Here is a 27,980-nt window from a genome sequence, read left to right as displayed (position 1 = left end):
TCATAGCATTTCTTTGAATCTTCTTATAATTTTTTGGGGGGCAGCCTTCTCACACATGCATGAAGAGGGTCTGGTGCAGTTATCAGTACCAATGGTGTGTGCATTTATGTACACACACTTCCCCTGGAAATCCTGTCTTGGCTCTAGTAAATGCCTGAGAAATTAAGAAAACACAAGTCACTGGTCATGCTCATTATATTCAAATTAAATAGTGTTATTTAAGAACTTACTACATGAATTCATTGTATCAGGTGCTGTGGGGAACTCAAGGCACTGTCTTCTTTTCAAAGAGTTCATAAATTTATTTAAAAAATGAGATAGGCATATAAGTAATAAGCTTCACAAAAATGTGATGATTAATTATAAGTGGGAAAAATACATCTGTATAGAGAGGAAGAGAATGGTCTGATTGGAAAATTATCACAAAAATGGGAAATATGACCTGGGATATGAAATTGTGTTTAAGTACAGATTGGCATGATAGAAACCATTCAACTATGCATGTACAGCTGCAATTAGAGGAGAGATATTTTAGTTGTAAATACATTACATGAATGTAAATACATTTGCATCAGCAAAAATATTTATGAAATTTGGAGTATAATGTATATGTGTACATATATGTGTCTGTATTTCATATATATATATATATATATGTAATATATCAGGACACTTCCCTCTGTTCAATTATGCACTACAATTTACAAAATCTCTGCTGACATAAATGCTATAGGGTAGGTGTTACCAAATACTCCAGTTGAATTTAGTCCTTGACTAGAGATCTAGATTATGAAGAACACTTTTGGTCAATGCCAACAAAGCTACATTTCATCAGCTCTAGAGCAAAGCTGTCATCTATGACAGTCTGGAAAAAAAGCAAAGCTCATCTATTCATTTATTAAACGCATAACAGATTCCTTTTCAAAATATCAAAGGAATTAGAAAAAAAAGAATTTTTAACTGTGTTAGGAGAAGTAAATTGCCAAAATATTTCATACAGTCTTCTATTCATTAATTCAACTTGCTTGTTGAGTATTCTATGTACCAAACATTGTATAAGGTTTGAAGTAGAGGGAAACTTTCAAATCACAGAATTCCAATAACTAAAATGATCAACCATGAAAGTAAGAATAGATTCTCAATGTGAGGCAATAGTACAGTCAAGTGTAAGAAAATATTCAACTATGTTTACACATAAAATATTTACACAAATTTTGAAATATTTAAATGGCATTAAATTATTTGAATATTAAAATTTTAGTATATGACAAATATGACATTAAAATCAATGATGGAAGAATAATGAATCATTTAACAGTACTTTGCAACTGATCACCTAATTGAAATATATACATAAAGAGATAGATATAATTATATCTATATGCGTACACACATGTACATGCTTAGCTTTCTCTGTCACAACCCAAAATATATTTCAAATGAATAAAGGCAATTTCGGTATACTTAAGTGTTAACCATTTGTTCACATAATAAAAGCAAATAAACTCAAAAGGCAAATTAGTGAAGGAAAAAAGTGGCAAGACGTATCTGAAAGAGAGGGCAGAAACTTAATATATAAGGAATTGTACCAAGAAATAAAAGATAAATGTGATAAAATGGGCAAAATTATTGATACAGGTTATAGGAAAAACAGCCTCACTAAACAGCTGAAGAATATAATGTAAAAGAATAAAATAAAAAGTCAGCTATCAAAAGTATCAAAAATTTGAAATGTGAATTAAGATGGACACAGAGTGATGAAACAGCTTGCTAATATATTTATTTTTGCCATAGTTGTCTAAAGCAATGTTTCTGTATGGCAATTTAGCAATATGTATTTAAACCATGAAAACGGCCCAAATTCCTTGGCTGAGGAATAACGATTCTGTTATTCTTCCCAATATAAATACAGATGTGTCATTAATCATATATAGTGATGTCCTTCCCCATATTATATTTATTATCTGAAATTATCATTAGGCAGATCATCTAATAAGAGAGGCATATTTACACAAATTATGAAAAATATAAATGACTTTATGATTTATAAAATTGTTGACAGTATAATAGGAAATAACAAAAAAACAATCTAAAAGATCTACCTTTTGTCCCCAGTAATCTTCTCTATTTCCTCCAGCTCTTTAAGGAAAAGACATTGTAAAAGGAATAAGGAATCGGATTATATACTAGAAACTTACAGCTCAGGAGAAGGAAAGGAGCCATCCTCCCACTTCCATTTATTGTCCTCTTCCTTGTAAGATAGGCCAAGCCAAGTATGATTTGCTGCAAGTAACTTCATGATACTCTTAATGGAACCAAAATACACAAAAATATTAATACTAAAAGCATATTAGAGATGAAAAATATGCAGTGAGAAGGAAAGAATTACAAAAATAAAAACAATGCAGTCTATATATGCTCACTGATAAATGAAACCTCAAAAATATTTCACTACTGCAGTGTCTATACTTTTCTCGAATCAGGAACTAAATACAAAGAATAAAAAATAGATAGCTAACAGAAAGTTTTATATTCAAGAAGACACCACGCCAAAATATGAATTACTTTTCTTAACTCATTGTATCATTTATTGAATTTTGTGCCTATTTTTTGAGCTTGATATATATCATTGAACAAAAATTACAAAAATGTTTGCTTTGGGGGAATTTCAGCCACATACAAATTAACAACTTACATATAAATAATATGGTATTTAAGAAGGTGACGAGCGCCATAAAAAATTTAGAGTGGGTGAGAAGAACTAAGAGTACAGAGGAGGGCATCTGGTGGGACACTGATACACAGGTTGCAATTTTAAATAGAGTTGTCCGGGCAAGCTTTATTAAGGTGATAATTGAATCAATACTTGAAGGAGGTGAAGTAGTTAGCTATGGCTATATCTGAGAGAAATTGCATGCAGAGAGAATAGCAAATGCAGCGTTTCCAAGGTGAGGGCATTACTGGTGTGTTGGGAAGAGAAAGATGTGCTGAAGTGGAGCACACCTGGGAAAGATGAGTAAAAAAATAACGCAAGACAGTGTCCCTTTTCCTTGTTTTAGAGCGGCAAGTGAGAGCTTCCTTTGCCTGGTACCTATGATATGTTCGTATCCCAGAAGTAAAGAATGAAATACAATCTCACCGTCAATTTACTCCTTTGTGTCTTTAAAAATGTAGCATTTAAAGAAACACAGAGATCAGAACAGTTTAACCAAGAGACCATTTCCACGGTTTGGTGGTAGCAGTGGTCTCTGTATTGCACCCAGTGATTCAGAGAATGTCCACACCTGTCTCCTAGGAAAGAAAATATGTAAACTTCAAAGTTCACCGAACCTCATAAACAAGGCCTTATGGCTTCATAAGTTTTCCCTCTTAAAAGATTGAGGCTCTTATTAAGAATTATTGTTAACTCAGAATTTTCTTACTTCCAGATTACCTTGCGTGGCCTTTAGTTCTTCTAAAGCCTCAATGAGATATTCATTCTGGTTTCGGAGCCATTCCAGGTTTTCTATATGGGACATCAAGACTTAACATTAGATGAGAACACATGTTACATCTGAGTTTTGTACTATTTTAAGAGTAATAATAATGATAATGATCAAGTGGTAAAATATACAAATAATTTTAGTCCAATCTCCTCCCCTACTGAATTAGTTTCATCTTTCACTGAAATCACCAATTACATAGAAAGCAACCTTTAAAAATATACAACATAGTGATTATTGTCAACAATATTGTATTATAAATTCAAAGTTGCTTAAAAGAACAGATCTTGTTTTCAACACAAAAATGAAGTGATTGTTATGTGACATGATAAAGGTGTTAGCTAAAGCTATTGAAGTAATTATATTGCAATGTATAAATGTGTCAAACCAACACATTGTACACCTCAAACTTTAAAAATGTTAATTTCAATTATATTTCAATAAAAAAAAAGAAACCCGCCTTTTCACAAGGTCAATCACTAAAGGACTCTCAAATGCTGATTTAATTGTTGAATATAATCTTGATACCTCATAAGAAAAAGAAAAAACTAATATTTGAATTCAAAGCCTTTACAAAATATTTAGTTATCATAAACATAGACTTTTATGTTAAAATTTAATTAGCAAAACATTAAGCTTTATGATTAGTCTAGTATTTTAAACTCTTATCCTTGGAAGGCATTTAGAAACTATGAAAATACCATTACTTTTCAGATATTTAAGTTCTTCCATTTCCATGCCCCCTGAACATCTTGCACATACCTCAACTACACACCTTGACACTTGGCTTTATTTTTGGTTTACATGTTTTTCTCTGAGCCTCCTGAGAGTAGGGTTCATGTGGTGTTTGTTGTCAATCACAAGCCTAGTGGCTGGCATATAATAAGCATTGAATAAACTTGAATAAACTGATTAATTAATATAGGAAGCTATGCTTGATAAATGTGAAATTCACTCAGTTTCAAAAGATGACATGAAAAGTAAAAGAGGCAAGAAGCCATCAAAACTGCCATGCTGTTTTATTAGAGAGTTCCCTATTGCATTACGTAATGAACCATTTTAAGGCTGTGAAAAGAAACACAATATGGCATTCTGTAAAGATAGTTTATTCTAGCTCTAATATTACCTTTGTTTTCATCAAGAACCTTTTGGACCTGAAGAAATGTTTCTGCTCTGTTTTGGAAAGACTCAATCCATTGATTAAGGCTCTTCAACTTGCTTTCTGATGACTGAACACTTTGAAAGTCTAAGAACGAGAATTCAAGATGTGTAAAACACATATGCAATTATGAAACAGTATTGAATTAGATTATGAAGTTTAATTTTTATAGTTTTTTACTTAATAAAGTTTCCCATAAATGTGTTCTAATTATAAAAAGATGTTTGGCTAAGCATGTTTTCATTTATGCACTATTATTTCTAAATTCTATGCCTAAAGCTAAAATATCTCAACACCTTATAAGACTGAATGTGTTTATATTGGTACAACAATGGTTCAATTAAATTCAAATAGACAACAACAACAATAACAATAATATCAAATAAATCTTTTGGCATCATGACTGGTTGATACAGTGTACAGAATTTCACTTCCTAAACAAAATTATAGAATTTTGAGTTTCAAACTAATGTTATTAATGAGAAACTACGATTTTTAAATAACCAGTTGCAAATAATTGTAATAATAAAGAGAATATTCTCTTGATCCAATTTAGGCTGCTGTAGGCACAGAAATTGCAACAAATTGTAAAGGAAGTTACTTTCTATTTTCAAAGTAAAGACAGATGCAAATTCATCAAGCTAAATTTCTTAGTAAGTTGTAATTTTCAAAATAATCATATTAATAAATCATTACTATCAGTATCTTCTGCAGAAATTTCAATTATGTAGCCTCCCTTGAAAAAAGTATGTAGTTATTGAGAACTCACAAGGTCAAATTCATCCATATACTAAAAGATTGTGATACTTTTATGTCATTTTTTCCTGTTCCCTATCCACAGTGGCAATAAACTGTGTACCAAAAAGGATTATCAGAAAAATGTTTAAAGAAATATAATCTAACAAACAGTCTATTTCTTCCTTCCTCTAATTAACTGGACTTACACTGATAACCAAAGAATCCACACAACACCAAGAGCAGCAGGCTGCAGACTCCCAGGATGGCAGGGATTGTTCCATATAGAGCAAAGGGAAAAGGAGAAGCTAAGAAACAGAATGAGTGATGATCAGAGATAATGTGAGTTCCAGTAATTTGAAATCATAATATCATTATTTTGCATTTATTATTGTTCTTAAAATGTCTTAAATTTCCTGAAAGAAAATATCCAGTGTGTGAATTACTATGAACTATTAGGCTGAATGAGGAAAAACAAAACATTTAAGAGGATGTGTAGAAAAAGGGTTAACATAGCAGACCTGACTGCTATCCTCAAAGGACTGCTTACAAGGTTGGCCTTGGCTGGTGTCTGGAAACTTGGATTTCAGGAGGGTTCCCACCATAAGAAGAGTGGCTCACTAATGCCTAAACTGTTTGTGAAAACAATATCATTTGTGGTGAACATCTGTCTTCCTTCTGGAAGTCTGGGATTTTGCTGCATGCCAGCCAGAGGCTGTCTATGTGGTCAACCCCCAATGAAGATCCTGAACACCAATTCTCCGAGTTTCCCCGTGGGCAACATTTGACACATTGTCAAAACTTGTTGCTGGGAGGTCTCATATGACTTTACTGGGAGTGTGACTCTACTGGGAGAGGACCCTTGGAAACTTGAGCCTGGTCTCCCCCACATTTCACTCCATGTGCCTTTCCCTTTGCTGACGATGCTTGTTATCCTTTCACTGTTGTAAATCTGAGCTCTAAATACAACTGTAGACAGAGTCCTGTGAGTTCTCCTAGTGTATCATCAAACCTGAGTGCGGTCTTGGGGACCTCCAGCAAAGGTGAAATTTTACATGCAAAGTATTACTAAATATCTCTAAATACTAGGCATAAAATTTCAGTTGAGATTACATTATCCCCATTAATATGATCAAATGCAGAAATGCTTATTTTAAATCTGTTATTATTAAGATGGGAATTCTTTAGTTGAACTTCATGACTAGTACCATGTTCCCCTCACAAAAAAAATTACTGTAAATTTCATGGAATGTTTAAGCTAGATGATGTTTCTTTGAGGCCTAAAACATCTATAATTTTATTAAATTTCACGAAAATAATGTTATAGCCATTCTAGAAGCTAAAATCAACATCATTGTTTATAATCTTTGTGTTACGTCTATTTCCCAGAAAAATAAATTTATATACTCCAGTGTAAAAAACATATATTTCCGTATGTTACAGAAGAATTGCACTTTTGAAACAAGGTAAAAATCTCCATCAAAGAGAATGGTTATATTAATAATCTATGTCCAAAACGTTCTTTAATTCTCTGAAAAAATCACTCAATAGCTATTAACCAGAGGAAATTTTGCCCACAGGGGGCATTTGTAAATATCTATAGACATTTTTGGTCTCATAACAGAGGGAATGGTGTTACTGGCATCTTGTGGGTGGAAGCCAGGGATGTTGTTAAACACCCTACAATCCTACATCTGCTACAGCAGGGTTATCCAGCCCAACATGCCAGCAGTGCTGAAGTTGAGAGACCCCATTCTAACTAAATAATGCTAAGTTTAACTATAATCAAAAGGAGGCAATCGAGTACTAGTATTTTACTTTTTTTTGTCCTTTTACATATCTACCGAATTTTAAACTTTGATCATCTTGTTAAGTCTCTCAGTTTTATATGAAGAAACAAGACTACATTTGGACAAATGGCTTCTTTCTTATCTTTAAACATGTCCCTTAATTCATGAGACTTTCAAAATGAGAAAGTTCTTTTTACTTCTATATATATTTTGAAAATATTTCAACATTTATATTTGGTTTAAATAGAAAAATTCACAAATAGAACAACTAGAGAGTAGTAAAATAAAGGGAAGGCGTACCTTCAGATAACAAAGAGAGAACATAGAGGAATAAAATCTCGTTATTTATACTTTACCGTCCACTTTGGTGCGCTCAGGAATTGGGCCCCATTCATCCTCTGGAGGAGGAGGAGGAAGGGCAAGAGGGGGTTCCAAGTCCACAATAGGGATTGTCTCTGTCTGCTCAGTGGTTTCTTTTAGCATAAAAAATATGTAATTAATTTATAACCTTGTAAAGCAAATGAGATTAGAAGTTGATTCTCTTCAAAGATGGCTAGAAATAATACGGTAGTAATAAAATCGAAGACACTCAAATCACATTTTCAACTCAGTGGCCCATGCAGTTCTTCTAAAACTAATTAAATTGATTGACTACACCTTGTATCTAGCCAGAAAATACATATTTATTTCTGTTAATTATATTTAAAAGCTCTCTTTTAGGTATATCTTGGAAATATTAAAGAAAATATAAGACATTTATGCCCCTGTTATAACCATAATCAGCAGTGATGATAGATAAAATTAACAACTAAAATTTTATTTTCATTAAAATAGTATAGAACATTTAGATTAAAAAGAATACCTGGATGTGGTTCAGAGTCTGCAGCCTTTGACATTATGGAGCTTTTTGGATGATTTCTTGTCCCAATGGTGAGGAAGAGCCCACAAAGATGTTGGTAGGTGAATGAAGTGATATTTCTGCCACTATCCTTCTAGAGTTGATGAGAAGTCCAGGCTTAGGCTAAAGTGGGAAAGCTACTTACAGTTATATGATACTAATTTACTTTGGTCAAAACCACAGAGGAAACGTGAATCAATAACTGCACATACTGCTAACAGATTTGCAAAAATTAAAACTGCCCCCATTTAATTGAATTATGTATAACAAGTCTTTAATATCATCTGGTTTGTGTAGGTAATACTCTATTACTCTGGAAATAAATTGGGACAACATATTTTCATGAAAAATTATATAATTGAGTAGTCTAGATTGAAAATTCTCATGAGAATTGAGCATGTAGTAAAGGAAGACATAGGTATATGGAAGTTAAGAAACGAGATAACCAGAGGAATAAGAAAAGGAATAATACTGGAAATAACAGGTATCTGTTAATCAAAGGTGGATGTAAATGACAGCCTATATGAAATGACATTTAAAGATAGAAAGCACATAATAAAATCTATATATCAAGATATTTAACAGTTTTTCTTGAGGTTTTTGGGTCCCACCTCTCAACATTTTTTCAATTAAAAAAACTTCTCTTCACAGAAATAGGATTGGGTAGCCGCCAACAATCTACCTTTTGCTATTTGTTGGACTCACATGAAAGAAGCTCAATATTTGTAATGGGATAGAAATAGATACTGTACATAAACAAAAATAGACATAAGACTCTTTCTCATTGGGTTTATAACCTCATAGAAACTGATGTATGTTTGAACCAGTCTGGTTGAAACCACACAAGATACGTCAGAGGTAGGCAGTTGTCATAAGTTTTCCATGCTTCTATGTCTAATTTAGATCAAATGATCTTCAAAGTAATCCTAAAACATATCACATTTTATCTTTTAATACCTGAAATACAAGATTTATTGAAAAATATTAACATTACTGTTCACTCAAAGATCTCAGTAAAGTCAAGGATGGAGAGAACAGAGGCTTAGTCAAAAAATATCTTACATTGATTTTCTGCCTATATTGAGATCCATTTTTATTCTGTTTACTTTAGACTCTGAATTTAAAAATCTGATTGCATTGCATTGGGTCAGAATTCAGCGAAGTATAAGTGGGAAAAAGGAAAAAGTTTCAACATCACTTATGATAAGCAAATGTGGAAAAATGTATAGATATCTACAGTATCCCATTCATGGGTTCATCCATTCTATTAGAATGAAATAAACTTCTTGTACTGAAGCCATATGATATGATTAATTACCTCTCCACTTGTGTAGTTATACATCTCCGCATTTTAAGGAGAGAGCCCTGTAAAGAACGAGCCAGAAGGAAGATTCTATACGTTTTGTTTTTAGGAGAAGAAGAAAAGCAACTAGAAGAAAATATAGTCTGCCTTCCTATCCACAGTTGCGGGACCTGTGGATACTGAGAGCCGAGTAAGAGACTTGAGCATCCGCGGATTTTGGTATCTGCAGGGCTCCTGGAACCATTCTTCATGGATACTAAGAGACGACTAAATAAATATGTTTATTTAACTGACATGAGCATAGAGAATTATTTACATTGTTGACCATAGGCAATCGGGACTATAGGCGAAAGGAAAGATTATTCATATTTGCTTCATAATTAGGCCTCATTATATACATGTATTATCATGTTTTTAAAGAAATTCTAATAAAGTTAGGGAAGTAAAAGCAAAGAGTCATTCAGCATTAAAAAAAGTCCCACGGTAAACTTTATCCCAGAGAACGCTCATAGCTATATTATATCCAAGGACCAGAAATATTAGAAACAATGTGTGTCCATAAATGAAGGATCGGGTAATTTGTTGTTAATATAATGAAATATTATACATTCAATATAATCACTTTATTTAAATCTCATTAATGGCATAGACATATGTTTATGTAGAGAATGACTAAATAAAAAGACTACATCAAACTAAAAAGCTTCTGCACAGCAGGGCAAACCATCGACAAAATGAAAAGGCAACCTACAAAATGGGAGAAAAATTTCCAAATCACATATCTGATAAGGGGTTAATATCAAAAATGGATAACTCAATAACAGCAAATTCATAAAACTCAATAGCAAAAGCGAAACAAACAAATGATCTGACTATAAAATGGGCAGAGGAACTGAATAGACATTTTTCCAAAGAAGACATGTAAATGGGCTACAGATACATTAAAAAGTGCTCAACATAACTAATCACCAAGGAAATGCAAATCACAACTGCAATGAAATAGCACCTCACCCCGGTAAAAAAGACTATCATCAAAAAGATGAAAGTAACAAGTTTGTCCAAGGTGTGGAGAAAAGGGGATGCTTTTGCACTGTTGGTTGGAATATAAATTGATGCAGCACTATGGAAAACAGTATGGAAGTTCCTCAAAATATTTAAAGTAGAACTACCATACAATGCAGCAATCCTACTTCTGGGTATATATGCAAAGGGAATGAAAACAGGATCTTGAAAATAGATCTGCACTCCCATGTTGACTACAGCATTATTTGTAATAGCCAAGTTACCAAAGCAACCTAAGTGTGCATCAACTGATGAATGAATTAAAAAAAGAAAATGTGATATAAATCTATATATATCTATATATAGATACACATACACACACACGCACACACACACACACAATGGAATAGAAGGAAATCTTGCCGTTTGTGACAACATAGATAGACCTTAAGGGCATTATGCTAAGTGGAATAAGCAAGACAGAGAAAGAAAATTACTGCATGGTATCACTTATATAGAATCTTGAAAACAAAGTCAAACTCATAGAAACAGAGTGTAGAAAATTCGTTTCCAAGGGGTAGGAGTGGGAGAAATGGGGAGAGGTTGGTAAAAGGATTTAAACTTTCAGCTATAAGATAAATAAGGTCTGAGGATCTAATATATAATATGGTGACTATAGTTGATAACATTGTATTGTATAACTGAAATTTTCTAGGAGAGTAGAACTTAAATGTTCTCATCCCTCAAACAATCATATGTGAATATATGTGTGTGTGTGTGTGGTGTGATGGATGTGTTAACTACTAGAGGGGAAGTATCCTTTGACAACGTATGTGTATATCAAATCACCACAATGTATACTTTAAACATCTTACAATTTTATTTATCAATTATACTTCAATAAAGCTGAAATAAAGAAATGTGTAGCGTAAAATCATACAAAGATAGAAAAGAAATGGGAAATCTATACTTAAAAATGTTGCCAGTAGATGCCACTAAGCAGTGTATCATGCTGCTATTTATTTTCTCCTTTGAGTTCTAATATATTTTTTAAAAATTTTTATAAGGAGCATGCTTTAAATTTGTAAGAGTGTAAAACAACAGATAATACTTAAAATTGTTAAATAAAATAGAAAATCAGCGTATCATTTCTTCATCATCCTTCATTTTTCATATTAGGACAGGCATTATTTTCCAATTTTTCTTCTGTTTATAAATTTTGCCCTTTTCATTTAGAAATCATAGTTGCATAACGAATTTGTTCCTGTTCCCCATTTGCCTTCTTATATTTAATAATTTCTACCTCTATTCAGTTAAGAATGTCATCTCTATGAAATTTGTTCTAATTATACACAATCCTAATTGCTACAGTAGAAGTCCTTTGCTTTCTGATTGAGAATCCAAAAGTTAGGGTTAGGGTTGGTTAGGGTTAGGGTTAGGGTTAAGCTGAATTGACAAATGTGTAGTATAATGAACAAAGCACTGGATGGTTTGAGAAAACCTGTGCTGGAGTCAGTATACTTGCAGTCAACAAAGCTGGATCCTCATTCAAGCTTTGTAGCTTTGATAGATCAGTTTTTGTAAAATTGCCATTTGCCAAGCCTACCTGTCTAGAATATGACAAAGTAGAACTAAATGAACCATTATATACTCTTGAACCTAAGCATATGTGGTCCTTCTGTAGTAACTTAACTTTAAGTAAATTAATTTTTTTGTTCCAGCCATACCTACAATGAACTCTAAATTTGAGTAATGAATTACTTCTCTTAAACTTTCCAAGATTATTAGAAATCTGACTTTTCTTGCAAGGCCTTTCTTGGCTAATTTTAATCATCAGAGCAATCTCATTCAACAAACCTTGTCGCAACATTTTAATTACATTGTTTCATTATTTTTTACAAAAAAGCCCCCTTAATAACATACAATTAAGGTAACATTCCTTTGGTTTTATTTCAACATTTACCAGATAATGGAATTTTCTACATATAATATTTTAAAGTTCCTTTTCGTCAGTAAGTATTTTGAATTGTAGACCATGTGAGGACAAAGATGATAACTTTCCATATATTTCTATGTGATCCTTATCATATACGACTATGTTATATAATACAACATTTAATGGTGGAGACTATAACATTTCACATTAATTTTTATAGTGACCAGCATAATGTCAGTATAAGGTTGTCAAATTTAGCAAATAAAAATACAGGCCACCTACCTAGATTGGAATTTCAGATAAACAAGTAGCTTGCTTAGAGACACTAACACTAAAACAAAAGTTATTTGTTGTTTACATGAAATACAAATTTAACTGGGAATCATGTATTGTGTCTGGCATCCCTAGCCCAAACCCAGGAGGATGCTTAAAAGGTATCATTTAATGCTGATAAAAATGGAACTAATGGATTGAAATTGCTGCTGCTTCTTTTTAATAAGTTGTATCCTCTCATCAAGCAAGACTTATTTGTCAGCATTCTGAAACTGCTTAGACTTTGAATAATGGGAAATTACAGTACAAACAAATGAAAAATGAGAAGAATTAAAGTCTTATCCCCAGAATAAAATGAAATATACTGTCACTCTTACCCGAAATCTGCATCAATATGTTTAAATGTGTTCCCATATCTTAAGCAACCTAGAGTTGATCTAGAAATCCCCTATGAGATGAAAATAATACTTTTAAATTTGGGATAAATATAAAAAACAGCATATTATCTATAAGCTATTTCTAAAATTCTGATGGAGCAGAAAATTTACAATAAGCTAGCTTTCTTCTGATTTACATTTCCTTACTATTATGCTCAATAAACTATAGCAGATGTTTTATGGATAGTTTACAGATGCCTAAATGGCTAGAAATAGATTGAAAGCACAAAAGATGAAGAAGTCAACACAAAAGGAATTTTGAGATGCTTTCTTTAATCTGTTGCTCCTGAACACCTAAAATTACATGAGTTGTTATGCTTTACAAAAGACATCATTTTGGAATAAATATTGATGTGTTTCTCAATAGGCAGTTCCAGTCTCCACCTTTACATATCATCAGTTACTTCTGTATCTGAATCAGAAATCCAAGGGAGATTCTGTGTTTGTGTCTCCAGACTTGGGTTAATAAGAATGACAGGTGTAGGAACCTCCAACTATTTCAGGTGACAACCTAATCCAGTGACAATAATCTATATAGAGGTAAAATCTAGAAGGAAGTTTAAACAACGTTAAAATAACCTAATCCCTTATGTGAGAGTAACATATCTATATGATATATGGATAAATACAGATAGATATATAGGTGATAGGTAGATACATAGATGATAGATTGATATAGTAGCTCATCATATTACATGTAATTATCTGTTCCCTAATTGGCTTTTCCTATTTCTTTCAGGTCCTTGGGGAAAGTAGCTTCTTTTCGATTTTTATTCATAAGGCTTAGCACAAAGTCTACATACTAAGAGTTCATTAAATGGTAACAGAAAAAATATGCTTGATGCTTACCGTAGATTTTTGTACCACACTATCTGGTTCTTCTTCTCAGGAATGAAAAGGTTATTCACTGAGCTGCAGAGGAGGTAATCCAATAGGTGGATCCAAGCAGATGTCAGCCTTATCTGGAAATGGCCTCATCTGAGGAGAACCACCTCACCCACTGCCATATTCCCTTCTTGGGGGCAATGCCAATGCCAGTGTTTTGTTGTTGTTGTTCTACCTGACCACCTCCCTTTATTCATTTATTCATGTTTTTCCACAGAGGATTCAGGCCTGTGAAATAGAATTAGAGTTAATTGTCAAAGAGAAGATTTACATCCAAGAAAAAAGATACATAGAAATAAGGAAAAAGCATACTCACGATTCACAGCACACTTTATAGAAGTATTTTACATATTGACAATAACAAAGTGACATTTGACCATTAGGCTTTATTTACTGTTGTTATTAAGAAAAATAAGGATATAATTTTTCATTTTTTGCCCATGAAGTTCCCCAGAAGCTGGGCAATTTCACCTATTAATACATCAGAGAAGTTTTTTTTAAAAAAGTGGGAGATTAGCAGCAAAAGTTAATATCTGAGGACAGTATATCTGAATTCTGAAAGAAATTACCTATACATATTTATCAGATTAATGGAATTTGTATTCATGGATATATAGAACAAATATATTTTTTATTCTTGTAATCAATTATTACTACGATAATACCATCTTTATAAAAGAATTTCTAAGATGATTTTATAGTTTAAATTTTAACCTCATGCACTCCCACAGTCTTCTCTGCTTTGTAAAATAGATAAAAGGGAAATAGCTTCAAAACTGCTGTGTCTTAAAAGTGTTACTATAATTGAGTGGTTATTTTTTTTGTTTTTTAAGATTGGCACCTACCTAAGAACTCTTGCCAATCTTCTCTTTTTTTCCATTTTCTTCTCCCCAAAGGCCCTCAGTACATAGTTGTATATTCTAGTTGTGAGTGCCTCTGATTGTGCTATGTAGGACCCCGCCTCAGGATGGCTTGATGAGCAAACCCATGTCCACACCCAGCATCCAAAACAGTGAAACCCTAGGCCACTGAAGAGAAGCGTGTGAACTTAACCACTTGGCCACGGGGCCGACCCCTAAGAGCAGTTCTATTAATACTCTCTTATAAAAAACATGGGTATCTTAGATTGTCATATAGATCTTTATTGTGACATGCAAAGTGGATTCTGCCTTGTAAATTAGTTACTTCGCATGTAGATTTCTCCAGCTGATCATCAGCCAAATATAAAATGAGAATAAGGATTATAGCCAATTCATAGACCACCTCCTTGGAGAAGGAAAACCAAGTTTCACACAGTTGGATAAGGAGAAAGGAAGGAAGAAACGAAATCACAGTACCCAGATTCTCAGCTCCAGCATTATATATAAATTTAACTGAGTTCAAATAGTTACTAGGTTCCATGTATAACAAGACACGTTTTCAAAGAGGAAAAGAGGTTATCAGAGTGAATTACTCAGGCAATTATCTAAAATAATCACCTTTATGCAATGTTAAGGCAATTTGACTTAATCTTCTTTGGTCATTTAAAATTTTTAGAATGCATTTCAAGATAATATTCCATTTAAAATCTATTTTAATAAATTATATTTATACTATTAATTTGTATGTCTCTACATGTCATTTTAAAGAAATTTGAATTTATGTTTAAAAACATAAAATATAATAAGCTTATGGAAATTAACAAAGTTAGAGCACTTGGTTTGCATTTCCTTGATGATTAATGAGGTTGGATATCTTTTCATGTACCTGTTGGCCATTTGTATGTCATCTTTGGAAAAATGTCTATTCAGTTCTTCCTCTCATATTTAAATCAGACTGTTTGGTGTTTGTTTATGGTTTTTTTCCCCCATAGTTTTGTATGAGTACTTTATATATTTTGGCCATTAACCCTCAAAAGAGATTTACAAATCATTTCTCCTATTCTGAAGGTTGCCTTTCTGTTTTGTTGATGGTTAGCTTTGCCCTGCAGAAGACTTTTAGTTTGATGTAGTCCTACTTCTTGATTTTTGCTTTTGTTTTCTTTGCTTTTGATGTCAAATCCAAAATATCCTTGCCAACAATCATGTCAAGGAGCTTACCTTCTATGTTTTCTTCCAAGAGTTTTACAGTTCCAGGTCTTAAATTTGTTTTTAATCCATTTTGGGTTGATTTTTTGTGTATGGTGGAAGATAGGAGTCTCACTTCATTCTTCTGCATGTGGCTGTCCAGTTTTCCCCAGCACCATTTATTGAAGAGACTATCCTTTACCCATTGTATATTCGAAGCTCTTTGTCAAACATTACTTTACCATATATATGAGAGCTTATTTCTGGGCTCTCGATCTGTTCCATTGAACTGCATGTCTTTTTAATGAAATAACATATTGTTTTCATCATTATAGTGTGGTAATGTAGTGTGAAGTCTTTGTAATATAGTTTGTGATGACTTTAGCTTCGCTTTCCGAAAATTGTTCAAGCTATTTTGAGTCTTTTGTGTTTACATGCACATTTTAGGATTATTTTTTCTATTTTGTGAAAAATGCCATTAGAATTTTGATAGGGACTGTATTGAATCTATAGATCATTTTGGGTATTATGCACATTTTAACAATGTTAATTATGCCAATCCATGAGCATGGAATACCTTTCCATTTATCTGTGTTTTGCTCAATTTCTTTCATCAACATCTTATAGTTTTCAGGATGGCATCAGCAACATAGTGGAGTGAACTGTTCCCTTTGTCTCTCCCCTTTGGAACTATAACTAAATGGGCATTCAATGACAAACAGAGGACACTCACACAGTACAGAAGGATGCATGAGTGACCCATGCAGCTGTAGATCTGAAGGTGGAGGGACTGACTCCCCAGGAACAGGTGAAAATAGAAGAGCACTCCTCTACCCTTCCCCAGCAGCCCTATGCATGAATGCAAATGTTTTCCTGGCTGGCACGAGTGCCCATAATACCACTGCAGCCCCAAAAGTGGGAATGTGCCTCAGTGTGACTGTGAGAAGTGGTGACGGCAGCCCTGGGCCTACATGCAAATGTTTTCCCAGCTGGTGGGAGAGCCAATCATACTGCTGCTGTCCCAATGAGTGGCCCAGGCTCAGACCCCATGAAGAAGCCCTGCCTACCAAACACAGCAGCCAGCATGATCATAAGAAGAAGTAGTTGCAGATACACGCACACTTGCAAATGCTTTCCCTGCTGGCCCAAGCACCCATATTACTACCACAGCCCCACAAGTGGGAATGTGCTTCTGTAAGGTGGCAGGTCTGAGCCTATGTGTGAATGCTTTCACAGCTGGTGGGAGCACCCACCATATCTGCACAACTTCCAAGAGATGGGTGGGATCAGAAACATAGCTCCTCCATCCCCCCCCAGAAGTAGCAGGTAGAATCTGCAATACTACCACAAAGGTGCTGGCAAAAGAATAGTTCATAAAAAACATGAGAAACTACAGCAACAATTCATAGCAGAAGGAAAATGACAAATCTCCAGAAACCAATCTTGAAGTCACAGAAATTTTCAATCTAAATGACAGAATTCAAGATAGCTGTCTTAAACAAATTCAGTGAGTTACAAGGAAACTCAGAAAAACAGTTCAATGAGCTCAGGAATAAAATTAATGAGAAGAAGGAATACTTCACCAAAGAGATTGAAACTATAGAAACAAAGGAGAGATTCTGAATACAAAGGACACAATTAAAGAGATAAAAAATAATCTAGAATCTTTATTAGACTTGAAACAATAAGTCTTCTAGAAGAGAATATAGGCAGTACACTCTTTGACATCAGTTTCAGAGGACTCTTTTTGGACATCATAACTCCTCAGACAAGGGAAACAATAGAAAGAATAAACAAATAGGACTTCATCAGACTAAAGAGCTTCTTCAAGGCAAGGGAAAACAGGATTGAAACAAAAAAAACCCCACTAATTGGGAAAAATTATTTACAAGTTATTTATCTGACAAAGGGTTAATCTCCATAATATATAAAGAACTCACACAGCTCAACAACAAAAAATCAAACAACCCGATCAAAGAATAGGCAGGGGACATGAACAGACATTTCTCCAAAGAAGATATAAGGATGGCCAATAGACACATGACAAGATGCTCATCATGACTAATCATCAGGGAAATGCAAATCAAAACTACACTAAGATATCACCTTACACCTGTTAGAATGGCAAAAATATCCAAAACCCAAAGTGACAAATTTTGGAGAAGTTGTGGAGAAAAAGGAACCCTCATACACTGTTGGTGGGAATGCAAACTGGTACAGCCACTATGGAAAATAGTATGGAGATTTCTCAAAAAGTTAAAAATAGAAATACCCTATGACCCAGCCATCCCACTACTGGGTATCTATCCTAAGAACCTGAAATCAGCAATTCCAAAAGTCCCATGCAGCCCTATGTTCATCACAGCATTATTTACAATAGCCAAGATGTGGAAACAACCTATGTGCCTAGCAACTGATGATTGGATAAAGAAGATATGGTATACATATATATATATATATATATATATACAATGGAATACTACTCAGCCATAAAAAAGGACAAAGTCCTCCCATTTACAACAACATGGATGGACCTTGAGGGTATTATGTTAAGTGAAATAAGCCAGACAGAGAAAGATGAACTCTGTATGACTCCACTCATAGGTGTAAGTTAACATATAGACAAAGAGAACTGATCGGTGGTTACCAGGGGAAAGGAGGGGTGGGGGGAGGGCACAAAGGGTGAAGTGGTGTACCTACAATATGACTAACAATAAGATACAACTGAAATTTCATAAGGTTGTAAACTATCATAATCTTAATAAAAAAAATAGTCTAGAATCTTTAAAAAGTAGAGCTGACATTAAGGAGGACAGAATTAGTGATTTAGAGTATAGAAATATAGAAATGCTTCAGATGGAGGAGGAGCAAGAAATAAGATTTTAACAAAATAAAGGAATTCTTCGAGAAATATCTGACTCAGTTAGGAAAAGCAGTGTGAGGATTATAGGTAACCTACAGGGAGAAGGGAGGGAGAAAAGAGCACAAAGATTGTTCAAAGAAATAACAGCTAAGAAATTCCAAATCCTTAGGCAGATACCAGACTTCCAAATACAAGTGAGTAGAACTTCTAATTAAAGCTCAAAGACCTTCTCCAAGGCATATAAAAGTAAAACTGGCAAAAGCCAATGACAAAGAAAAAACATTAAAGGCAGCAAAGCAGAAGAAAATAACCTACAAAAGAACCCCTATCAGGTTTTCAGCTGATTTCTTGGCAGAAACCTTACAGGTTAGGAGATAATGGAATGCTATATTCAAAATACTGAAATACAAAAACTCTGCCAACAATATTCTATCCAGAGAAACCATTATTCAGATACAATGGAGAAATAAAATCTTTCCCAGATAAACAAAAACTGAGGGATTCCTTGCCACTAGGTCTCCCCTACAAGAAATGATTAAGGATGCCTTAATACCTGAAACAAAAAAGCAAAAGTCTACAAAGCTTTGTTCAAGGAGATAAAGAGACAGACAATTCAGAAAGCTGCAGCTCTTATACAGAACAGGGTAGCAAATAATTAAAACATAAAAGATAAAAGCAAGGAAAGCATAAAAAGTAACCATAAACACTTCAACTTAGTCACAAACTCATAGCACACAGCAGAATAATTTATGACAAAAGTAACTCAGAAGAGGAAGAGGAAAGTGATGGACCTGCTTAGGCTAATGGAGATAAAAATCTATTAGAGAAAGGATTATCTCATTTATGAGATCTTTTAAGCAAAGCTTACAGTATCCACTAAAGAAAAAAATTAGAGCGGAGCCACAATTCATAAAAAAAGAGAAAACCTCAGCATAAAACCACCAGAATGAAATGGATGTCAGAAATACAAAGGAAGAGAAAAAATGGAAATATAGACTAACCAGAAAACAAGGCTAAAATGGCAGAATTCAGCACTTATATATTAATAAACCCTCTAAATGTAAATGAATTGAATTCTCCAATCAAAAGCGACGGAGTAGCTGGATGGATTAGAAAACAAAACCTAACACTATACTGCTTCCAGGAAATACATGTGAGCTCTAAAGACAAACATAAGCACAGAGTGAAGGGATGAAAGAAAATACTCCAAGCAAATGGCAAACACAAAAAGCAGGCATTGTCATATTTATATTAGGCAAAGCAGACTTCATGATAAAAAAAGTCAATGAGAGACAAAGAAGGGCAGCATATAATGATAAAAAGGACTTTCCACCAAGAGGACATAACACTTATAAATATATATTCATCTAACACAGGACTAGCAAAGTATATAAAGCAACTATTTACAAACCTAAAGGGAGAAATTGTCAGCAACACAATAGTAGTAGGGGACTTTAACACCCACTTTCATCAGTGGATAGATCTTTCAGACAGCAATTCAACAAGGGAAGAGTGACCTTAAGTGAAACACTAGACCAGATGGATTTAATAGATATATATAGAACATTCCAAAAAACAGCAGAATACATATTCTTCTCAAGCATACATGAAAAATTCTCAAAGATAGACCATATGTTGGAAAACAAGGCAAGGCTCAATAAATTTAAGAAGATTGAAATCATATCAAGCATCTTTTCTGACCACAATGTAATGAAACTAAAAATCAACTATAAGAATAAGCTGGGAAAGTCACAAATATGTGGAAACTAAACAACATACTACTGAAGATGTGTTGGATCAATGAAGAAATCAAAGGAAAAATTTTTTTAAAAAACCTAGAGACAAATTAAAAGAATACAGCGTACCAACTCTTATGGGATGCAGAAAAAATGGTCCTAAGAGGGAAATTCATAGAAATACAAGCCCACCTCAATAAACAAGAAAAATATCAAATTAGTAATCTTAAACTATAAGTAATAGAACTAGAGAAAGAAGAAATGGAGCTCACAGTCAGCACAAGGAGGGAAATAATAAAAATTAGAGCAGAAATAAATGAAATAGAGACTAAAAACACACCAAAAAGGATCAATGAACCTAAGAGCTGGTTCTCTGAGAGGATAAACAAAATTGACAAACACTTAACCAGACTCACTCAGAAAAAAAGAGAGAAAACTCAAATAAATAAAATTATAAAGGCAAGGAGAGAAATTACAATGAGTACCACAGAAACACAAAGTATTAAAAGAAAATACTGTGAAAAACTATGTGCCCATAAATTGGATAACCTAGAAGAAATGGATGAATTCTTAGACTCATACAACTTCCCAAAACTGGATGAAGAAGAAATAGAAAATCTGAATAGACCAATAACAAGTAAAGAGGTCAAAACAGTAATCAAAAACTTCCCTCTCCAAAACAGTCCAGCACCAAATAGCTTCACTGGAGAATACTATCAAACATTCAAAGAATATTTTAATATATATCCGTCTTAAACTATTCCAAAAATTGAAAAAGTTAGAATGTTTCCTAACTCATTCTAATAAGCCAACATTACCCTGATACCAAAACCAGGCAAGGACAGGACAAAGAAGGAAAATTACAGGTCAATATCCCTGATGAACATAGATGTGAAAATCTTCAACAAAATATTGGCAAACCAAATAAAGCAATACATTCAAAGGATCACACAGGATGATCAAGTGGGATTTATATAAGTGATGCAGAGATGATTCAACTTCTGTGAATCAATCAACATGACACACCACATTAACAAAATGAGGAATAAAAACAGCATGATCATCTCAATATATTCAGAGAAAGCATTTGACAAGATCCAACATCTATTTATGAGAAAAACTCTCAATAAAATGGGTATGGAAGTAACATGGTAAAGGCCATATATGACAAACCCACAGCCGACGTCATACTTAATGGTGAAAAACTAAAAGTCCTCCATCTGAGAACAGGAATAAGAGAAGTGTACACACTCTCACTGTTCCTATTCAACATAGTACTGGAGATTTTGTGCAGAGCAATTAGGCAAGAAAAAGAAATAGAATCCAAATTGTTAAGGAAGAAATGATACTCACTGTTTGCAGATGACATGATTCTGTATATAGAAAATCCTAAAGAATTGACCAGGAAACTATTAAAAATAATAGACAACTACGGCAAAGTTGCAGAGTACAAAATCAAGTTACCAAACTCAGTTGCATTTCTATACACTAATAACAAGCTAGCAGAAAAGGAAATCAAGAATACAAACCCATTTATTGAAGAGACTTTCCTTTCTACATTGTATGTTCTTGGCTCGTTTGTTGAAGATTAACTGTCCATAGACGTGTGGTTTTATTTCTGGGATTTCAATTCTGTTCCATTCATCTGTTTGTCTGTTTTTGTACCAGTACCATGCTGTTTTGGTTCCTACAGCTTTGTAATATATTTTGAAGTCTGGGAAGGTGATGCCTCCAGCTTTGTTCTTTTTTTCTCAGGATTGCTTTGGCTATTCAGGGTCTTTTGTTATTCCACAAAAATTTTACAATTCTTTGTTCTATTTCTGTGAAGACTGTCATTGGGATTGTGATTGGGATTGTATTGAATCTGTAAGACTGCTTTAGGTAATATGGACATTTTAAGTATGTTTATTCTTCTGACTTATGATCATGGAAGGTCTTTCCACTTTTATATCTTCTTTGATTTCTCTCAACAGTGTCTTATAGTTTTCAGTGGCAGGTCTTTTGCCTCTTTGGTTAAGTTTATTCCTACATATTTTATTCTTTTTGTTGAAATTTTAAGTGGGATTGTATTCTTTTATTTTCAAGTAATTTTGTTAGGATCATAATGGTTTATAACATTGTGTAAAGTGTGCTGTACTTTATTATTTATCCACTTATGAATGCACTTAATCATGCTCACCCCCAGTAGTTTAATTCTTGTCCATCACCTCACATCTGTGCCCCCTTATCCCTTGAGTACACCCCACATCCCATTCCCCTCTGGTAACCACTAATCTGTTCCCTTTATGCATGTATTTGTTATCTCTTACATACGAGTGAAATCATGCAGTATTTGTCTTTCTCTGTCTGGCTTATTTTGCTTAACATTATATCCTCAAGGTCCATCCATGTTGTTGAAAATGGGATGATTTTGTCTTTTTGATATACTTCATTGTATATATATATATATATATATATATATATACTGCTTATTCTTTACCCATTCATCCATAGCAGGGCACTTGGGTTGCTCCTGCATCTTGGCTATTGTGAATAATGCTGCAGTGAACATAGGGGTGCAACATAGGGTCTTTGGATCCTTGATTTCAAATTCTTTGGATAAATACCCAGTAGTGGGATAGCCAGATCATATGGTAGTTTTATTTTTAATATTTTGAGAAATCTCCATACTCTTTTCCATAGTGGCTCCACCAGGTTGCATTCCCGCCAACAGTGTATGAGGGCCCCCTTTTCTCCACTTCCTCTCCAACATTTGTTGTTTTTTGTCTTGGTGATTATAGCCATTCTGACCAGTGTAAGGTGATATCTCATAGTTTTGTTTTGCATTTCCCTAATAATTAGTGATGTTGAACATCATTTCAAGTGCCTGTTGGCCATGTGTATATCTTCTTTGGAAAGATGTCTGTTGATACCCTCTGCCTGTTTTTTATTGTTTTTTTTTTTTGCTGTTGTTGTTGTTGTTGAGTTGTATAAGTTCTTTACATATTTTGGAGATCCACCCATTGTTGGATAAATCATTTGAAAATATTTTCTCACACTTGGTGGGTTGTCTTTTTGTTTTGTTCATGGTTTCCTTTGCATTGCAGAAGATTTTCTGTCTGTTGCTATCCCATTTGCTAACTTTTTCTTTTGTCTCTCTTTCCTGAGTAGATACGGTATTTGAAAAGATGTTGCTAAGACCAATGTCAAAGTGGATACTGCTTATATATTCTTCTCTCTTTGTATTATCCTTATCAGGCTTTGGTATCAAGGTAATGATAGCCTCTTGAAACAAATTTAGTAGTGTTACCTCGTCTTCAGTGTTTTGGAAACTTCAATTGCCATTAATTCTTCTCTAAATGTAAAATGGTAGAATTTATCAGTGAAACCATCTGGTGTTGGTTTTTGCTTTTGTTTTAGATTACCAATTCCGTCTCCTTTCTCACTATTGGCCTGTTCATATGTTCTATTTCCTCATATTTCAGTCTTGTTAGGCTGTATGTTTCTAAAGATTTATTCATATTTTTCTATGTTATTCAGTTTGTGTATAATTGTTCATGGTTGTGTCTTATGATACTCTGTATTTCCATGGTATCCATTGTAATGTTTCCTCTTTCATTCAAAATTATGTTTATTTGAATCTTTCTTTTAATTTTTCGTCTATCTAGCTGAAGGTTTGTCAATTTTATACTTTTTTTAAAAAGAAGATTTTAGGTTTTTTTTATCTTTTCTATTGTTTTTCTCGTCTCTGTTTCATTTATTTCTGCTCTGGTTTCTGTTATCTCCCTCTGCTACTTTGGACTTAGTTTGTTCTTCTTTTTCTAGTTTTTGAGGTGTAAAGTTAAATTGCTCTTTTTTAGATCTTTCTTTTTTCTTGATGTAGGCATTTATCACTATAAACTTCCCTCTTAGAATTGATTTTGCAGAATCCAAGTTTTGATGTGTTTTGTTTCCATATTTGTTTATTTCAAGGTATTTTTTGGTTTTCCTTTTGGTGTTACCTTTGATTTATTGGCTGTTCAGGTGTGGGTTGTTTAATTTCCACATGTTTGTAAACTTTCCATTTTTCCTCCTCTTACTGATTTCTAGTTTCATACCACATGATAATTTCAATTGTTGTATGATTTCAATCTTCTTAAATTTTCTAAGACTTGTTTCATCAGCTAACATATCATCTATTTTTGAGAATGTTCCACGTGCGTATGAGAAGAATGTACATCCTGGTACTGTTGGGTGGGCTGTGTTTGTATATATCTGTTAGGTCCATTTGGTCTAAAGTATAGTTCAAGTCCAACATTTCTTTATTGATTGTCTGTGTGGATGATCTATCTATTGTTGATATTGGGGTATTGAGTTTCCTTACTGTTATTGTATTGTTTATTTCTCCCTTCATATTTGTTAATATTTGCTTAATATATTTAGGTGCTATGATGTTGGTTGCACATATATTTATGACCGTTATGTCCTCTTGATGAATTAACCACTTTACATCATACAATGGCTTACTTTGTCTCTTGTTACAGCTTTTGAGTTAAATTCTATTTTTTTAAAAGATTTTACTTTTTTCCTTTTTCTCCCCAAGGCCCCCTGGTACATAGCTGTATATTCTTAGTTGTGGGATGTGGGATGCCACCTCAACGTGGCTCAATGATCAGTGCCATGTCCACGCCCAGGATTCGAACCAGTGAAACACTGGGCAGCCTGCAGCGGAATGCGAGAACTTAACCACTCGTCCACAGGGCCGGCCCCTTAAATTCTACTTTGTCTGATATAAATTGAGCTATTCTCGCTTTCTTTGGTTTCTACTTGCATAGAATACATTTTTGTATTCCTTCAATTTGACCCTATATATGTCCTTAAAGAGGAACTGAAGGGCTTGTCTGGTGGCACAGTGGTTAAGTTCACATGTTCCACTTCTTGGCAGCCTGGGGTTGGCCAGTTTGGATCCTAGTGTGGGCATGGCACCACTTGGCAAAAGCCATGCTGTGTTAGGCATCCCATGTATAAAGTAGAGGAAGATGGGCATGGATGTTAGCTCAAGGCCAGTCTTCCTCAGCAAAAGGAGGAGGATTTGCAGTAGTTAACTCAGGGCTAATCTTTCTCACATATAAAAAGGAAAAGCACAAAAGCAAAAAAAAGAGAAGTGAGTTTGTTGAAGGTAGAATATAATCAGGTACTTTGTTTTTATCTATATATCTACTCTATGAGTTTTGATTAGAGAATTTAATCCATTTACATTTAGAGTAATTCTTGACAGGTAAGGACTTATCAATGCCATCTTATTAATTGTTTTCTGATTGTTTACGGTTTTTTTGTTTCTTTCTTCCACTCTTGCTGTTTTCATTTGTGAATTGATTTTTCTATCATGGTATGATTTGATTCCCTTCTGTTTATCTTTTGAATATCTAAAGTTGTTTTTGCTTCATGGTTACCACAAGGCCTACATAGAATATTTTATAGGTATAACAGTCTATCTTATGCTAATAACTACTTAACTCTATTCACATAAAAATCTGCACTGTTTTACTCCCCCTTTTATGTTTTTAATGTCTCAATTTACTTCTTTTTATATTGCTTATTCGTTACAAATTTGTGCTTTAATTTTGTGCAGGAGTTACGTCGTTAACACATCACCATATCACAGTATTAGATTTTTCTAAATTTTCCTATATACTTACCTTTATCATTGTGTTGTATATTTTCAAATGTTTTCAATGAGCATCTTTTCATTTCACATTGAGAAACTCCTTTCTGCATTTCTCGTAAGGTGGGTCCATTAGTGATGAACTGTCTCATCTTCTGTTTATCTGGAAAAGTCTTTATATCCTCTTCATTTCTGAAAGATAGCTTTGCCAGATAGAATATTCCTGGTTGGCACTTTGTTTTGGAACTTTGAATATATCACCACATTCTCTCATAACCTATAAAGTGTCTTATGTAAAATCTGAAGATAACATTATGGGGGTTCCCTTATAATCGGCAAGCTTCTCCTCTTGCTGTTTTTAAGATTCTCTCTTTATATTTTATTTTTGACTAGTTTATTACAATGTGACTTGGAGTAGATCTTTTTGAGTTGAATTTGTTTGGAGATCTATGAGCTGAGTGAACTTGGATAGACAAATCTCTTCTTATATTTGGAAAATGCTCACCCATTCTTTCTTTTTTTTTTTTTTTTTTTGAAAGGAAGGATTTGCCCTGAGCTAATATCTGCTGCAAAACTTTTCTCTTTTCTTTTCTTCTCCCCAAAACCCCAAGTATGGTTGTATATCCTAGTTGCAAATCTTTCCAGTTCTTCTATGAGCTGCCACCACAGCACAGCAACTGACAAACAAGTGGTGTGGTTCCATGATGGGGAAATGAACCCAGGCAGCTGGAGTAGAAAGTGTGAAACTTTAACCATTAGGTCATCAGGGCTGGCTGCATTATTTATTTAAATAAGCTTTCTGCCCCCTTCTCCCTTTTTTCTCCTTCTGGGACTCCCATAATTTTCAGATTGTGTCTTGTGATGGTCTCTCATAGTTTCTGTAGGCTTTCTTCACTCTTTTTCATTTCTTTTTCTTTGTTCTCTGATTGGATAATTTCCAAAATCCTGTCTTCTACTTCACAGATGCTTTACCCTCCTTGATCCATGCTGCTGGTGATGTTGTTGTTTGCATTTCATTCATTTTACTCTTCAACTCCAGAATTTGTTTTGTTTTGTTTTATGATTTCTATCTTTTTTTAAGACTTCTGATTTTCTTCATGTGTTATTCATGTATTGTTTTCCTGATTTGGTTGAATTGTCTTTCTGTGTTTTCTTGTAGGTCATTGAAGTTTCTTAAAAGAGCTATTTTGAATTCTTTCTGGATTAAAAGAGAGACCTCCAAGTCTTTGGTGTCAGTGACTGAAAAAATATTGTGTTCCTTTGATGCTACAATCTTTCCTTTAATTTAAGTGTTCCTTGAAGTCTTTCATTGTTGTCTTCACATTTTAAGAAGCAGCAACCTCCTCCAGACTTTACTAACTGTCTTCAGGAGAGAAACACTTTCCATCAGCCCACTAAGGATTCTGAGTCTTTCTCAGCCCTTCTATAGATGTGCCTGCTCCACACTTCCAGCTCTGTCTTGTTTCAGAATTCTTAAGCTTATATGCCTTCTCTTGATTCTGCCAAACCCAGCTGAGTGTTGACAGCCTCCCTTTTTGTTTTCGCAAGGTGGTGCTGTATGCTTAGTTTGTGGTCTCTCCCATGTCCCCACATTCAGGCTGGCTTTCTGCACCTGCTCACTAGCCACCCGCAAAAGCTTACTCTTGTCACCATCAGCAGCACAGACAGGGAGCTGGCTTTGTAGTGTGGAGGTGTACGGGTAAGACATGTAGAGTGCTGGGGTGCCCATGGGAGGGGTTTGCAGGTAAGGCATCTCCAAAGGCTCATGGATAGGCTTCTCAATGGAGTCTCTGAAGCAGTCTGTAGGACTCAT

General features: G+C 34.0%; 1 pseudogene; it reads right to left on the bottom strand.

The window, feature by feature from the left end:
- Positions 1–27,980, bottom strand: LOC124242120 (C-type lectin domain family 12 member B-like; annotated as a pseudogene).

The sequence above is a fragment of the Equus quagga genome, chromosome 1 (genome assembly GCF_021613505.1).
Source record: "Equus quagga isolate Etosha38 chromosome 1, UCLA_HA_Equagga_1.0, whole genome shotgun sequence".
Classification (NCBI taxonomy): domain Eukaryota; kingdom Metazoa; phylum Chordata; class Mammalia; order Perissodactyla; family Equidae; genus Equus; species Equus quagga.
Note: the sequence above shows the minus strand (reverse complement) of the source record. Positions and strands in the feature narration are given on the sequence as shown.